This window comes from Canis aureus, chromosome X (genome assembly GCF_053574225.1).
Source record: "Canis aureus isolate CA01 chromosome X, VMU_Caureus_v.1.0, whole genome shotgun sequence".
NCBI lineage: Eukaryota > Metazoa > Chordata > Mammalia > Carnivora > Canidae > Canis > Canis aureus.
Window position 1 is genome coordinate 120,931,057 of NC_135649.1, and position 14,746 is coordinate 120,945,802.

Here is a 14,746-nt window from a genome sequence, read left to right on the forward strand (position 1 = left end):
CTAATATTTATCCCACTGTGGGTCAGCCAAGCTTAGCTGCTAAGAAATGAGCGGAGCTGGGCCATTCTACATATGTTTGGTTCCATGAAACCATAAAACAATGCATCAGAACAACTAGGAAAAGGGCCAGATCCATACAAAACGTCTTTTCTTCCTAAATGATAATGCAGGGAGCCCTTTTAATCTATCATGTGGCTATGGATGTAGTTTGCACTGGTGACAATGGTAGCTCATTTTTCTGGGATGGATGGAAGGCCAGTTTATGAGCCATTTATTAAGCTACTTTTGTTTTTTTGTGGCTTTGTATTTATATTTTAGGGATCTGTGATGCTCAACATTGGTTCCCATTGCAATATTTTACAAAGACTAAGTGATACCTGTTTCCTCATCCTCCAGACGCTCAAGTGCCGAGCCATTATGTCCACCTAAAGGGCAGTTATCATATCATCCTGGGATTAGAGTTGTACAGAGATTTTTGCAGGTTGACCTGGCAAGGCATGGAGGCGGATTTTAATGACAAGGGTTGGCAGTGAAAGAAGGTGAGTCTGGGGAGATTTCATGTTTCTGGCTTGAGCAACCAGTTGATGAGGGAGCGAAAACCATAGGAATGGCTTCTAAATGTCTCTAATTCTTATCTCTCCTTCCTCCCTTTGTCCCTTTTGTGCTTAGTTCAAGTTCCCATTTCCTTTGTTGTATATGAAGGTCACGTCTCCCTCTCTGGAGCCTCCATCTTTGGTGGCTCATCTAGAGTTATCTTTAAAAAAAGGCAGATGGGGTCGGTCACCTTTTTCCCATTCCAAGCACTTTACTGGTTCCCTGTTCTTCACGGCACCAAGTCCCAGCCCCATCTCTGGTGAGCCAGTTGTTGAAGACCAGGTTAGTATCTTGATGGACTCTGTACCCCTTCCTTCAAGATTCTGAACAAATGCAACCTTTCCCATGAAGCTTTCTGCCTCCCACATGGTCACATGTGGCCATGCCGACTCAAGTGGATCTTTCTTATTCTCCTTTGAAGGCTTTTATTTGCATTGAGTTAATTGCTTTCTTGACAATCTTGCCTGTACAGGTATGGACTGTTTTGTGTGCCTGTCCACTGCCTGGCATGCAGCAAGGTCTCCAGAAATGACTGTTTGACTATTAGAGTACCATTTGCTGTGATCACACTGTACTTTTATCCTAATTTTTCCTAGGTATCTCTCATCTGTCCCCTTTGCTCTTGAATCTTCATCAATCAATATGAATAGTACCTGCAGCTTTGGTGGTATAGTGGTGGGCATAGCTGCCTTCCAATATGAATAGTGCGAGCATGCTAATCATACAGATCGATGTTTCACTCTTGCTTCCTCATATCATTGTTTTTTTTTTTTTTTTTTTCCTGCCTGGTCAATGGCTATTACCTTCCCCTCGGGGATTCTCAGTTTCTTCATCTGTTTAGTTTTGGTGCTTGTTCCTACTGTGTTCCATGGCTACAATGATTGAGGGGCTCAGACATGCACAATGTCTATGTATCAATGTAACATGACCTTCGCCCTGCTGTGTGAGAATCTGACCTTTATTTGTCTGTCTAGCTCAGTTTTTCTTTCAGCCAGATGAAGGGCATGGCAACAATGATCTTGGGCACTCGGTCTACCATAAAGAGGGTCTCCATTTTGGTAAATCACCTCTGGATCAGAAAGGACCTGGGATCCCTGGGTGGCGCAGCGGTTTAGCGTCTGCCTTTGGCCCAGGGTGCGATCCTGGAGATCCAGGATCGAATCCCACGTCAGGCTCCCGGTCCATGGAGCCTGCTTCTCTCTCTCTCTCTCTCTCTCTCTCTGTGACTATCATAAATAAATAAAAAATTTAAAAAAAGGACCCCAAAGAACTACAAGAGTCCGTTGGGGATGCCACAGCCTTAGGCTTCGCTGAGGGAATTACCTTTTGTAAGTGCCACATTCCCTATGGGGACCCTGGACTCTTTGCTTATGTGGTGTTTATAGGAGATATTCACTCCTATGAAGCCTGGAGTTTCTGTGCCAGGTAGGAGTAACCACGATGGATGGAGGCCTTGTAGAGATCTTGTCTCTTAGCATCTGAGCTGTCACCTTTGGGGCAGATGGCTCCCCGATGCTTATTGCAGCTCTGCTGACAAGGTCAGCTTTGTTTTCTGTCCTACTGAACTACTAGCCCCATGGTGACTTTTGGAGGTTTTGTAATCTTGCATGTTTAGGTAAACCTAAAAAGACACCCACTGGCCATTAAAGAGTACAGATCAGAGTCTGTTGTCACAGAATAGTGGCTTAACAATTAAATTCTCTCTCTGACACTTCTTCTCTGCTTGGGAAACATATGGCTTCCTCATTAATCCATTTTAAAACCCAGATTAAACTTCACCACTTACAGTCTTTCTTGGTCTCTCATCTCCTACTTCCTTTCATTGTTTACTCATCTTCTCATTTTTCTCTTTTCTAGCTTATGATGCAGTCGTATGTATTATCTCATAACTGCCTCCCCATCGTCTTACCTTTGTTTATGCTGCTCCTCTACCGTGTCATGTATTCCCAAGGGTAGAGACCATGCCTTGATTGTCTTCCTCCTTCAAAGCATGAACTACTGTGCTAGCACTCTCAACTCTCTTTCATGAGCATCCCCTTTACTTTGTTTGAACACAGTGACGCCAATTTGACAAGAATGTCAGCAGTCCTTCTCGGTGTAATTTCATTCCCGAGGATAATGCTAGAATCCACCATAAATATTAAATTGAATCCTAATTTATTCTAATTTTAAATACATAAGCATGGTGCTAGTGTTGTCATTCTATGTGATTCACTGATTCATTTCATCAACAAATATTTATTGAGTTCCAAATCTCTACAAATCATTGTGATATGTGCCACTGGGCAAATGCATAATAAGTCAGTTCCTTCTACAGTAAGGGAAATAAAGTATAGAAATAAAAGAAAATGTCATTATTTACTGGACAAGGTAAAGGAGTGAATCCGGGCTTGTGTGATGGGGATATAAAGGAAGCATAATGCTGTTTGGATTGTAGCATTAGGGAAGGAATCATAAAAGAGGTGAATTTTAAATGGTTCCTAAAGAAAATGGAGAGGAGCCATTGGACATTGTGATTGAGGGACGATTGTAAGTAAGTTGTCAGAATAACAAAGTGTGAGCCATAACTTAGGAAGAACAAGGGATCTTTCTTGTCTAAAGCAGGATCTATTTCGGTATGGAGCAGAAAGGGAATCTGTGGCTAGATTTGGAAGTGGCTCAGAGTTCAGTGAATGTGGGAGTAAAGAGTTTGGGGTTAATTGGGGTTGTAGGTAAGATTGACCCTAGTTTCTGGAGAGATGGGTCTTTCAGCATTAAGTAGCATGAACAGTGGTGGAGGACAGGAGACTCCAGTTTAGAAGTTTAGGATAGAAGTTCAGTGGGGGAAGAGGCAAGATTAACAAGGGGTCTGGAAGCAGTGAAATGGAGTGTGGATAGACACAAGGGTAAAGGAGAGTGGATAAATATAAGGGTCATCCCAAGGGTGAACCCAATGTGACAACAGCAAGAAGAGTGAGGGGTCATGGCAGATGCTAAGGGGAGGCCCACATACCCACACAAGTCAGGAGGAGGATCTAGAATCAGCCGATAACTTTTGTAAATTGTAAAACTAACCCAATGCCTAGAAAAATGGAGGAGTAAAAATGTAGGAGTGATATGGGGGGATCCCTACAAATAGAACTGCTGGGAGGCTATTAGTCCATATCCAGAGGCCATGATTTGTAGTGATAAGTGGTTCATTTTGTCTCACAGAGGAAAAAAAAAAAAAGGATCAGCCCAAGGATAAGTATTTTTGACATCCACATGTTCAGACAGTAAAACCACCTTCAAACATCAGGGAAATCTGTCTCCAGCATTCTCTTACAGTCCCTAAAAGTGAAAGGAAGCATATGCCCTTTATGGCATCGCTTGGACCAATATCTATCTTTGCTCGTGGGAGGAAAAAAAAAAAAAAAAAAAAGAGGAAAAGAACATGATTTTGCTGTGAATGGTTTTGTGGTCTCTTGAGTAGTCATCAGCTGTCCATGGTACTGAATTTATAATGGAGGTATGGCATTGACCAGCCAAATCCCTGGAGTATGCGAAAGGCTCCCCGGGTGCTGCTTTTATGCTTTCAAGCACTCTTCGAGTATCTTCATTAATGATGTTGGGCAAGGGGCCCTGTTGTTCCTGTTAAAATTCAAATCCTGCTCATGACAAATTAAGGGCAGGATTTCAATTGACATTTGGAGATTTCTCCAGCCACATTAAACACCAAATGCATTTAAGTGATGTCATGCTATATAACAAGGTGCAGAGTGGCTGGCTGTGTCCAGGATCACAATGATATCAACTCCCCTCCCATTCCACTCACCACAGTGGGAAGCAGAACAAAAACTGCAAGCAGTTATGATGTGGGCACATCTCACTTCATTTCTTCCTCACGGGAATGGCAGTTCTCATATTGGACAATTGTTTCTGTCACTCGTTTTAGATTTTTTTTCTAGGCCCGTATTTTATTCTTGTTATAAAGGTGTTATGTTTAACCTTAAGGTAATTTAAATGAACATATCTTTGTCTCCCACCACCACCAATGACCCAGAGCATGAAAATAATCCAAAAGACCAAGGATATTATCTCTTGGCTACAATTGTTACCTTTTTAATTGTCTTGAAAACATGATGGTTTTCGGTCTTATACAAAGGTAACTTTCATACTTTCTTATGAAAGGATATCATATGAACTGAGAAACTGGGTTTCAAATGGGTACAGTTTGATGTTTTCTATCAAATATGTAGCTTCTGTGCCCCAGTCTATAAGAAGTCTCTATGGAGTGGAATGAGCAGAATGTATTATGCTCAACGAAATAAGTCGGATAGAGAAAGACAAATACCATATGATTTCACTCATCTGTGGAATTTAAGAAACAAAATAGATGAACATATGGAAGGGGGAAAAAAGAAAGGGAAACAAGCCATAGGAGACTTGTAACGATAGAGAACAAACTCAGGGTTGCTGAAAGGCTGTGGGGCAGGATGGGCTAGGTGGTGATGGGGATTAAGGAGGACACTTGTCATATCGAGCACTGGGTGTCGTATGTAAGTGATGAATCACTGAATTCTACTCCGGAAACCAATATTGCACTGTATGTTAGCTAGCTAGAATTTAAATGTGAATCTGGGGAAAAAAGCTTAAAAATTAAAATATATTGTATTAATAATTGGGAATAGCCAAATGGTTTTCAGTATAAGCTTTTGAGCTTCTTATCAGTTTTAATAACTTATTTGTGTTTCTAAAATCTTCCACGTGCCTCTTTTAAGGGTGACACAGATTCTTGCTTGTTGATGTTGGTGTTGTTTTTGCTACTTACCTGCTGTGCTAATTTCAGGAATGGGAACATTGTCTTATTTTTTTAAAAAATATTTTATCTATTTATTTGACAGAGAGAACTTAACTGCTCTGCTAATTTCAGGAATGGGAACATTGTCTTATTTTTTTTTAAATATGTTATCTATTTATTTGACAGAGAGAGAGTATAAGGGCACAAGTAGATGGAGGGGCAGGCACAGGGAGAGGGAGAAGTAGGCTCCCTCACTGAGCAGAGAGCCTGATGTGAGGCTTGATCCAGGAGCCAGGACCCTGGGATCATGACCTGAGCTGAAGGCAGACACTTAACCAGCTGAGCCACCCAGGCGCCTTGACATTGTCTTATTTTAACAAGTAGTGTGGAGTCAGACACCTGGGCAAAAAGCTTAATGACTATGGCCTGAGTTGATTGTAGTGGCTTTTTGTTGTATTAGAGTCATACATCATTATTTTCCATCCGTGGAAACTTGAATTCCATCCAATTATCTCATAGATGTATAACCATCAGGCATTTCTTATGTCAGCCATCCAGAAAGTTTGGTTCTATTTTTCATTTCAGTTATGAATAAAATTATTCTAAATTTTCACAGTGAAGTGTCTCACCTCATCCAAGGGCATGTCTTGTTACAAACACAAATAGCATGAGTCCAACAGATGCAGTCCTCTCTAAAATAATAAAAGGTGGTTATAGATCCTGGTTCTGCATGAACTGGTGGGTTGTTAATGTGTTGCTGGGTGATATTTTTTTAATTGTTGGGGAATTGTTTGAATTTTTAGTTGTACTTTCTATATTAATTTCTGAAGTTTGAGATCTATAAGAAAAAGATACTGATAATAATTAATGATCATTAACTTTCATTTGTAACCATAATTGGCTATGTAATTACTTTGGACAGCTATTAGTACTGCCATTATATTATTTTCAGGTCTGGATTCTCATTTTTATTTAACTTTCATTCAACTGTTTTCATAAATCTTGTTCCTTTAACCCTTTGCACCAGAACTTGCATTTACTTCATTATGTCTTCCTTAGCACTTAAGGAGGTATCATTTATTCCTGGATGTTGGATAAACTAGTGTAATGTCACTGTTCTTTTGTGATGGGGTGTTTGTCTACACTGTTGCTTTCAGATGAAGGTTAATTAGAAAAATGATTGAATCTTGGTTCAATGGAACTCAAGCATTCCAAAAGAATTTCCCATTTTGAGCCAAACAGTTCTGAGGCCTGGACACACTTTGGTCAGCTGGTCTAATACACTTTCCCAACCTGCATGGAGTGGGTGGGCGGTGGGGGGCATCCAAGATGAATGGGACCAAGGAGATACCTGTGCACCCATATGGACATAATTTCTGAGAAATCTTTCTTATATAATAAAAAGGATCCAAACACCTTATACCAATTACCTCCCTTCCCCTTACCTGGATGTGGATGACCAACTCTCACATCAGGAGCTGCAAGGTTGAGGACAAGATGAAAACCCAACAGCTAAACATGGTGGAGTGGTAAGAGAGAGATGGTTTGAGCTCCTGGAGGCATTGTGGAGTAGCTGAGTTATAAACCTCTCTCTCTGGCCTTCTTGTAAGGGACAAAAATACATTTTTTCTTCTTTTTTTAAAGTCCCCAGCTTAGACTTTTCCAGATGTGCTGCCAAATACTTCCTAAGTATGACTGTGGGCTTTAATCAGCAATAAGATTTTGGGCACTGATGTAAAACTCTACAGTAAACACTAAGAGAATGGACTTCAAAACAGAAATCACAGAGAGGCCAAAAGGCTATAAAGCTACATGGATATGCCACCAGTTATTAGGGATGTGAAAAAGGACATTTCTTTTGTTTTAGTTTTAAAGTAAAATAAATGGTGCCAAAACACTGTTTCTTCTTTCCTTAGCTTTGGAGAGCAACAGAATCCAGTAAAACAGCACAGAAAGATGATCATTGCAGTGTTACTTTAAATGAGTGACTCCAACACAAACATGTATGTCATTTGTCTCCATCTGTTTTAATTTTTTGCAAATAGCATAAGGGTTAGAAATTTATGCAAGTGGTTAAAATAATAATGTAACATACAGATTGTCCTAGATCCTCTATATAATGCCCACATGAAAAAGGAGACAGCAGACGCCTGTGATATGTGGTCAGGGGTATGATGCAGCACTAGTGTAGCCAGGCAAGACCTTGGAGATATACCATGACCCCATGTGAACACAAAACACAGAAGTAGAATTCTACTCCAATTAGCCCAACCTAACCATAATATAAGAGAGAAAGAATATATGAAGACAAATCTCCTTTTTTTTAAAAGATTTTATTTATTTATTCATGGGAGACACACAGAGAGAAGCAGAGACACAGGCAGAGGGAGAAGCAGGCTTCATGCAGGGAGCCCGATGTGGGACTCGATCCTGGGACTCCAAGATCATGCCCTGAGCTAAAGGCAGGTGCTAAACCACTGAGTCACCGAAGTATCCCCGACAAAGCCTTTTTCATAAGCAAACAGGGTCTATCCTCTCCAGGGTCAAAGTGCCAAGGTAACACCATCATACGAACATCATAGAGGAAGAAGGGTAAGATGGAAGAGAAGAAATATCCAAAGCAAGAGCAGAAAGGTGTCCAGCAAGGGATAATGGGAGGAAGAAGGGAATCTCTGAAGGATGTGAGGACCACGAGATCACTCCACACAGGATACATGAACAAAGGAAGCCCTTGCTCACCCCAATGGGAGCTCTGTCATGGATGAACACAGAATGGCAGAGACAGGCTGCTGAACGATGCTTACAAAACTCCATGCCTTCTGAGATTTTATTGAATCAAAATTATGCACAATCTTGACCAGGATTTAAACCATGAAAGGAAACCTGAAAATAGCAAGACCATGTAGAAATAAGCCAACAAGAGCCTAACTAGGGCACATAGAGGAGACAGGAGTGGAGCTAACACGTAGACTCTGAGACCAGCATGACAATATATGGTCAGAACAGGGGCTAAGAACCTGGAAGGAAGAGAAGAAGCACAAATGGCAGAATGGTGGGACATTGAATGTCTACTAAGTAGATGATGTCCATAAGCAAAGGAAATCACGAAGGAGGAAGAGCACACACAGGAAATGTTACACCGGTACGCCGGGCAGCCACAACGTCAACATCGAACACTATGCATGACTGAACACCGTGTGAAAACATTGATACTTTACTAAACCCTCTTAAGATATGTCACAACACTAAATATTAAACCTAGTGTAGATAGTGCCATTTAAAAAATCAACATGCGACTTAGTGATCAATCTGAAGGTTATTATCATTTGTTTAAACCACCTACTTTACTTCGTAGATGAGCATATAATTGAATTCCGTGTCGAACGTGTTTGGCATGTTTTATTTTTATTTTTTTTTTACATCTTTAAATCAGAAATATAAAGACTTTAGAAGCCGCATTAAAGGGATCCCTGGGTGGCGCAGCGGTTTGGCGCCTGCCTTTGGCCCAGGGCGCGATCCTGGAGACCCGGGATCGAATCCCACGTCGGGCTCCCGGTGCATGGAGCCTGCTTCTCCCTCTGCCTGTGTCTCTGTGCCTCTCTCTCTCTCTGTGACTATCATAAATAAATAAAAAAAAAAAAAGAAGCCGCATTAAAGACAAAACAAATAATCTTAATGTGTCAAGAAATGCAGAAGGATGATTTAGGCACCAAGTAAAGGAGGCAATATTTCCTGACCCATCCTATGTGGTTTGGATAGAGAGAGGTTTTAGAAAGAAAGAACAGATTCTGGGTTTTGGTGCACCAAAGCAAAATTTCCAGAGACTGTACATTGGATTCAGCTTTAGAGCAGAGACTCCAGCTGTAGGGAAGCATTGGGTTCAAATATCCGGCTAGTTGACACCAAAATCTTCCACCCACCCCCCAAAAATCTTGGGCGATAAGATAGGATAAAAGTGATCATTGTGTGTGGTTCAATGATCTGTACTGCTTTCTCTCTCTACACTCCCCTCTTTTTTTTTTTTTTTACTTTTCTGTATTTCCTAAAGTTCTATAATGACATGTACTAGTTTTTCATCAGAAGCAATAATAATGCCTCCTTTCTCTTTGCCATCCATTTGTGTCTTAGTACGTGTTTTCATTTTGTGTTCCTGTCTGCTTCCCCTGGGTATATCCTGTCTTTTTTTTTTTTTTTGCTTATACAATTGGTTCCTCTTTCTGCATGTATCTCCACAAACACTCATGCACACAGACCTCACCCAGGAGGCTTTTCTGTCTCCCCTAAGGTCTCTATCTTTAGCTTACCCTTCTCTACCTGGTTTTAAGATGAGATGACTATAAGTGTGCTTCCTGGAATGGAATGGCTCCCAGAAAAAAAGCCGTAACCTCTCTTCCTGGAGACAGTGAGAAACAGCACAGGTTCCCGTGTTTCTGAGGCAGTGTGGCATTTGTCCTCCTGTGAAAGACAGAGGTTGGCTTTCTAATCATTGAAACGTCTTTCCCAGGTGTGCAGCTTCATTGCTCTCTGCAGTAATGCAGGGGAGGTGATGATAAATCTTGGCAAACCCAAGCCCAGCTTTTCAAGAACATTCTAGGAATCTGAGATTTCTCAGGCTCTGTAAGGATGACGCTGGGAGAAAGCAGGCACAGGAAGGTATGTGGGACAGAAGTAAAGGAACAAGCCTCAGGAGACCAGAGAACACATGCAGTTCATCAACTTGTTACAAGTCTGTGCGGAAGGAATATAGATTCGCTGATGGGTGTCCAAAAATAGGACAGAAATAAGAAATAAAAGAAAATGAAATATCAGCTCACCTGTGACAAAAACAAAGAGCCAAATGAGCAAATCAAAGCAAAGCCACCTGCACAGCTGGAAGCGGCCATCTGAATAATTGTGCTTCAATAACCTGGGAAGGACATATCAAGAATTTGTATATTTGGTGAAGCACATTCTGTACATTTTCTTGACTTTTCAACTTTTCAAATAATTCAACTTTTCAAATAATTTATTCTCTAAGAATTTTAAACGTTCATTCTCATGCGTTACACAGCATTATTGTGTAATTTCAAAAACGACATTTGCGGTGTATTATTTTTTAATATTTTATTTTTATTATGGATTCCCTCTTTCATATAAGGTATTGCTCTAAGCAATTGGAGATGCATCAACATACCCAGTAGACAAAATTTCCTGCCTAGTACAATTGATATTCTATGAAGGCCATGGAAAATGAATTTAAGAATTAAATAAGTTACATATTATTTTGGAAGGCGAAGGGTGCTATGATATAAATGAAAGGGGATAAAGAGAGTCAGGATTGCTGAGGAAAGTACAAGTGTAACCAGGGTGGTGAACTTTGACCTCGTTGGAAAGGATGAGTTTGAATAAAGAATTGAAAGAGGTGAGGGAGGAAGCCTTGTTGATGTACCAGAGGGTGTTCCAAGCAGAAGGAACATACCAGTGTGGAAGTTTTCCCACTGCATTGGGGAAGACCACTAGATAGCAATGAGTGACTGGGATCCAAGTGGGTTGAGGCCATTAAGAACTTTGACTTTAATTTTAGGACTAAAAGGAGAAGAATTGGAGGCATTTCAGCAGAGGGGTGACATGGTGAAGTATGTTTTAAAGAAACACTTGTTGCCTTGCTGAGATCAGCCTGTAGGGGCAAGAGCAGAAAGCAACAGACTGGTCAGAGGCGAATTTAAGAGTCGCCAAGAGAAATTATGACTGTATATCTCAGATGGGAGTAATGAGGTGGGGAGAAGGGCTTGAATTTTTTTTTTATATATTTCTGAAAATAAGATTTGCAAATGATTTGCGTGTGGAATGTAGGGAAAGGAAAGGAGTCCAAATTTGTTGACCTGGATGGTATTGGAGACAGTGCTGGGGGAGAGAACCTTGAGGATGAGTTGAGGTTTGAAAGTTTGACGTTGAAATGAATATAGGTCATCAAAGACAACATAGGGGTGGGTGCCCGAGTTCAGGGGGAGTCTCAAGAGACAGGTCTGTGCTGAGGAGGAAAATGTTGGGCTAGTCCCCATCGGTGGTATTTAGAGTCATGAAGAGTCTGAAGATAGAGACAGCAGAAAAGTCAGAGTCTGAAGCCCACCAATGTAACACCTGGACGATATTGGCAAGTTTTACTAGAATAGCAGTAATTTTAGTGGAGCATTAGGTGGAGCAGCCCAGTGGGAGTAACTTTAATGGTGAATAAGAGCCATGGAACTGCAGTTGGTGCGTATAGGGGACAGTTTTGAAGAGATTTTCTGTAAAAGAGCAGAGAAATAGGCAACAGCTAGGGGGATACATAAACCCAAGAGAAATTTATTGTATTTCTCATATGATAGAAGTTCTCACAGCATGTCTGTATGCTGTAGGAATGATCTAGGGGCATGTGGTATTGATCAGTTTAGCTTACCTTATGCTGCATTAACAAACATCCCTAAAATATCAGTGACGTGCAACTAGAGAGGTTTATTTCTCTCAAATGGCGTGTGTTCTTCAGGGATTCGCTTTGGCTCTTCTCCATCTCTTCTTCATTCTAGGACACAATCCCAGGGTGAAGACACATTTCTGATGGGATGGCAGAGTGGAGGGAAAGCATGGCAGTGCCACGTCAGAGTTCCCAAGGTTTTTTCTTACAAGTGGTGCGTTTAAATTCTGTCTATGCATCACTCGTTAGAGCATGTCAAATGGGTTTATCTCCTGTCATTGAGGTGGGGCAATAAAAGTCTTCCCAGGGTGGGACACTGTAAGTCTTATGGCCAAGCCTGCCATTGAACAGCTCCCGGTGTATATTTTTTCCCCACAGAGGGGGACGGAAAGTACTTTGAACAATAACACAATCAGTAGGTTGGGTTTCCTCCACAAGAGGAAAACAAGATGTGGCGAGAGAGGGGTGCTTTGTTGTCAGATTGGTAAATTCATGAGATTTGATGTGTGATCGTTAGTCTTAGATGATAGCCCTACCATTTACCTGTAGGGAAATGAGGGAGCATGGAAGATGGGATCGTTATTGCCATATGGGTCAGTGGGTTCATGGGCACTTATCAATGTTCTCTTTAGATTGTTCATTCTTACTACACTATAAAGAAAAACTGTGAGATCACAAAGCAACAGTGAAGATGGGACTGGGGGATGACGGGATTCCATAGGTGTTGGTTGTTTAGGGAATCTCCAAAGGAAATTTTTTGGAGAAATGCAATATTGTCTCTAATTTGAACCTCCTGCACATTTATGATCATGAGTGGAAGGTGAGACCACTCAACGTGGGTCTGTGTTTTCCTTCATCTGTGCTCATGGGCAAACATGTAGATGTGTGCTGGATAAAAGACGGATTTCCCCAGAGTTAGCGTTTTGCTGGGCAAGAATCAAGAATTGAGAGTGATATATGGGAACTAAGGCTATAGGCATGGTCATGATCTATAACTCCAAGAAAGAGTGGGTATCACTACCACCACCTTGGAAATCACAAAGAGACAAACGTTATCTACCACAATGCACAGGATTCTGAGTGTTTGTGTGCCTACTATAATAGGGTTTGGAAAGAGTTAATAGGTTGCCTGTTTCCATGCAGTTCTCCACGTCTGTATTGGAATAACTCTTAAGATTTGCTCTAAAGTGCTAACAACACAGATTCTTGAAACAACAGCAATGAGTTAGAGTATATGGTTTTGGATTCTCCATAATTAAAGTGACGCCACTGTGAATGATCCACACAAATGGAGCCAAATGTATCATGTGTTCATTTTGTGTCCAAGAGTAGTAAGGTAGAGTCAGCTAGCTATTATAAGTGGTTATATGCCTGATAAATATTAGGTGTTTTCTTGAAATTCCTTGGCTCAGGAAAGAGTCCTTGTGCCATGTTGGAAAAAAGCAAACAAAAAAACAACTGCTTAGCATGATGAAAAAGCAAACAAGCTACGATAGCAAAACCTTATTTGTTGAGAAAAAAGGAGCAAAACCAAGTATTTTCTCAATAAATGAGTGGCTGGCATAATTTCTCATCGTCTCTTGTCCAGATCTTATCATGGTGTCTCAGCTGAAGTTTGGGTTGCCCTCTCCGCAACCCATGGAACATTGTGACATTTGATTATTATCAGGCAGAAAGTATTTGTTGGGAAGATACCGCACTGTGCAAGTAGGGCGGTTACCACAAAAGGAGCTCAGGTTTTGATGCAGTTCATGAGGAGTTTAAAGTCTTGTTGGGAAAACCAACAAGGTCGTAATTACGGAATAAGAGAATGTATAATTAACCGCCAGCATGTGTGGGGTAGATAATTAGAGAATAAGGCAACAGATGTTTGAAGGTGATGATTGTGGATTTCAGACAATAGTGAAAAATTGAAGAAAACACGATCCGTGTGGGCTGAAATTTGTCAGGGGGTGCTTTGCACCTCTCTTGTGTTCTTAAGCTCTAAGCAGTGTTACTGCCGTGTTTGATATCATTCCCATCAATGGTTGTTTCTTTCAGCTTCTCTTCCTTTACCAGAAAATTACCATAAATAGACAAATTAATTTATAGACACTACGAATTTCCATTGCACTGGGCGGTAACATCTAGCTACCAACAAAATGGAATCATAGTCACTGCCTTTCTGGAAGTGGCCCAAATACACAATAGTGACTCCAGCCCACTCTTTGAAGTCTGCTGTGGTCCAAAACATATTTTTTTTGTTTTACTTTTCTTTCTTTATTTTTTATTGGAGTTCAGGTTTTTTGTTTTGTTTTGTTTTGTTTTAATTGAAGTCAGCAATGCATATTTTTTAGTTAATTCCATCAGTATGAATTCTCATATAGAATCTTTGTGTATTCTTCACTATAAAACATCTCCATGATTAATTTTTCAGGAGACCAAAGGTCAGGCATTTGGAGATTATATTTATACTAACTCTTCAGTGATTCATCCTTTAATGAAGGAAAGCACATCCATCATATTGAATCCGTATAATATTCGGTTGTATATTCTTACTTAAGTCATTATTTTTAAATGGGTTATGCAGTTGGCATATAATTTCAGACAAATCATCTAATATAGAAGTGCACTGCTCTTAATTGATCTTGCATGTTTAAAACCATGATTAATGGTATTAATTCCAGGTAAACTTAATGTATCAAATTTATTTTTAACATGTTAATTTGATAGGTATTTCCCTAAAAAGCATACAATTCCCTTCACTTGTAATATGCTAGAAATAAAAATCCCTAACAAAGAACAGGTCATTTTTTAAATCTGCAACATAGGCAGGTAAGGATTTGAATAGTAGAATTTAAACAGAATAACTATTTTGCCTATATTCCACTGCTTTTGTTTCTCTACAAGATAACTATTTTCATCATTTTTCATGCAGTCTTGAATGCAGGCTCCCCACTGACCAGAGAGCCTGATGGGGG

At 40.4% G+C, this 14,746-nt stretch overlaps 1 protein-coding gene across 12 annotated transcripts in view; it reads left to right on the top strand.

Annotated features, from left to right (window-relative positions):
• The window catches only part of NLGN4X (neuroligin 4 X-linked), a 361,845-nt gene that overhangs the window by 198,169 nt on the left and 148,930 nt on the right, over positions 1 to 14,746 (top strand). For 3 of the 12 annotated variants that reach the window (XM_077889040.1, XM_077889039.1, XM_077889041.1), the window contains one exon: positions 7,270 to 7,356. The exons of the other annotated variants lie outside the window; for them this stretch is intronic. The gene's annotated coding sequence lies outside the window, so the exon portion shown is untranslated. The remainder of the gene's footprint in view (positions 1 to 7,269; positions 7,357 to 14,746) is intronic. 12 annotated transcript variants of the gene reach the window in all.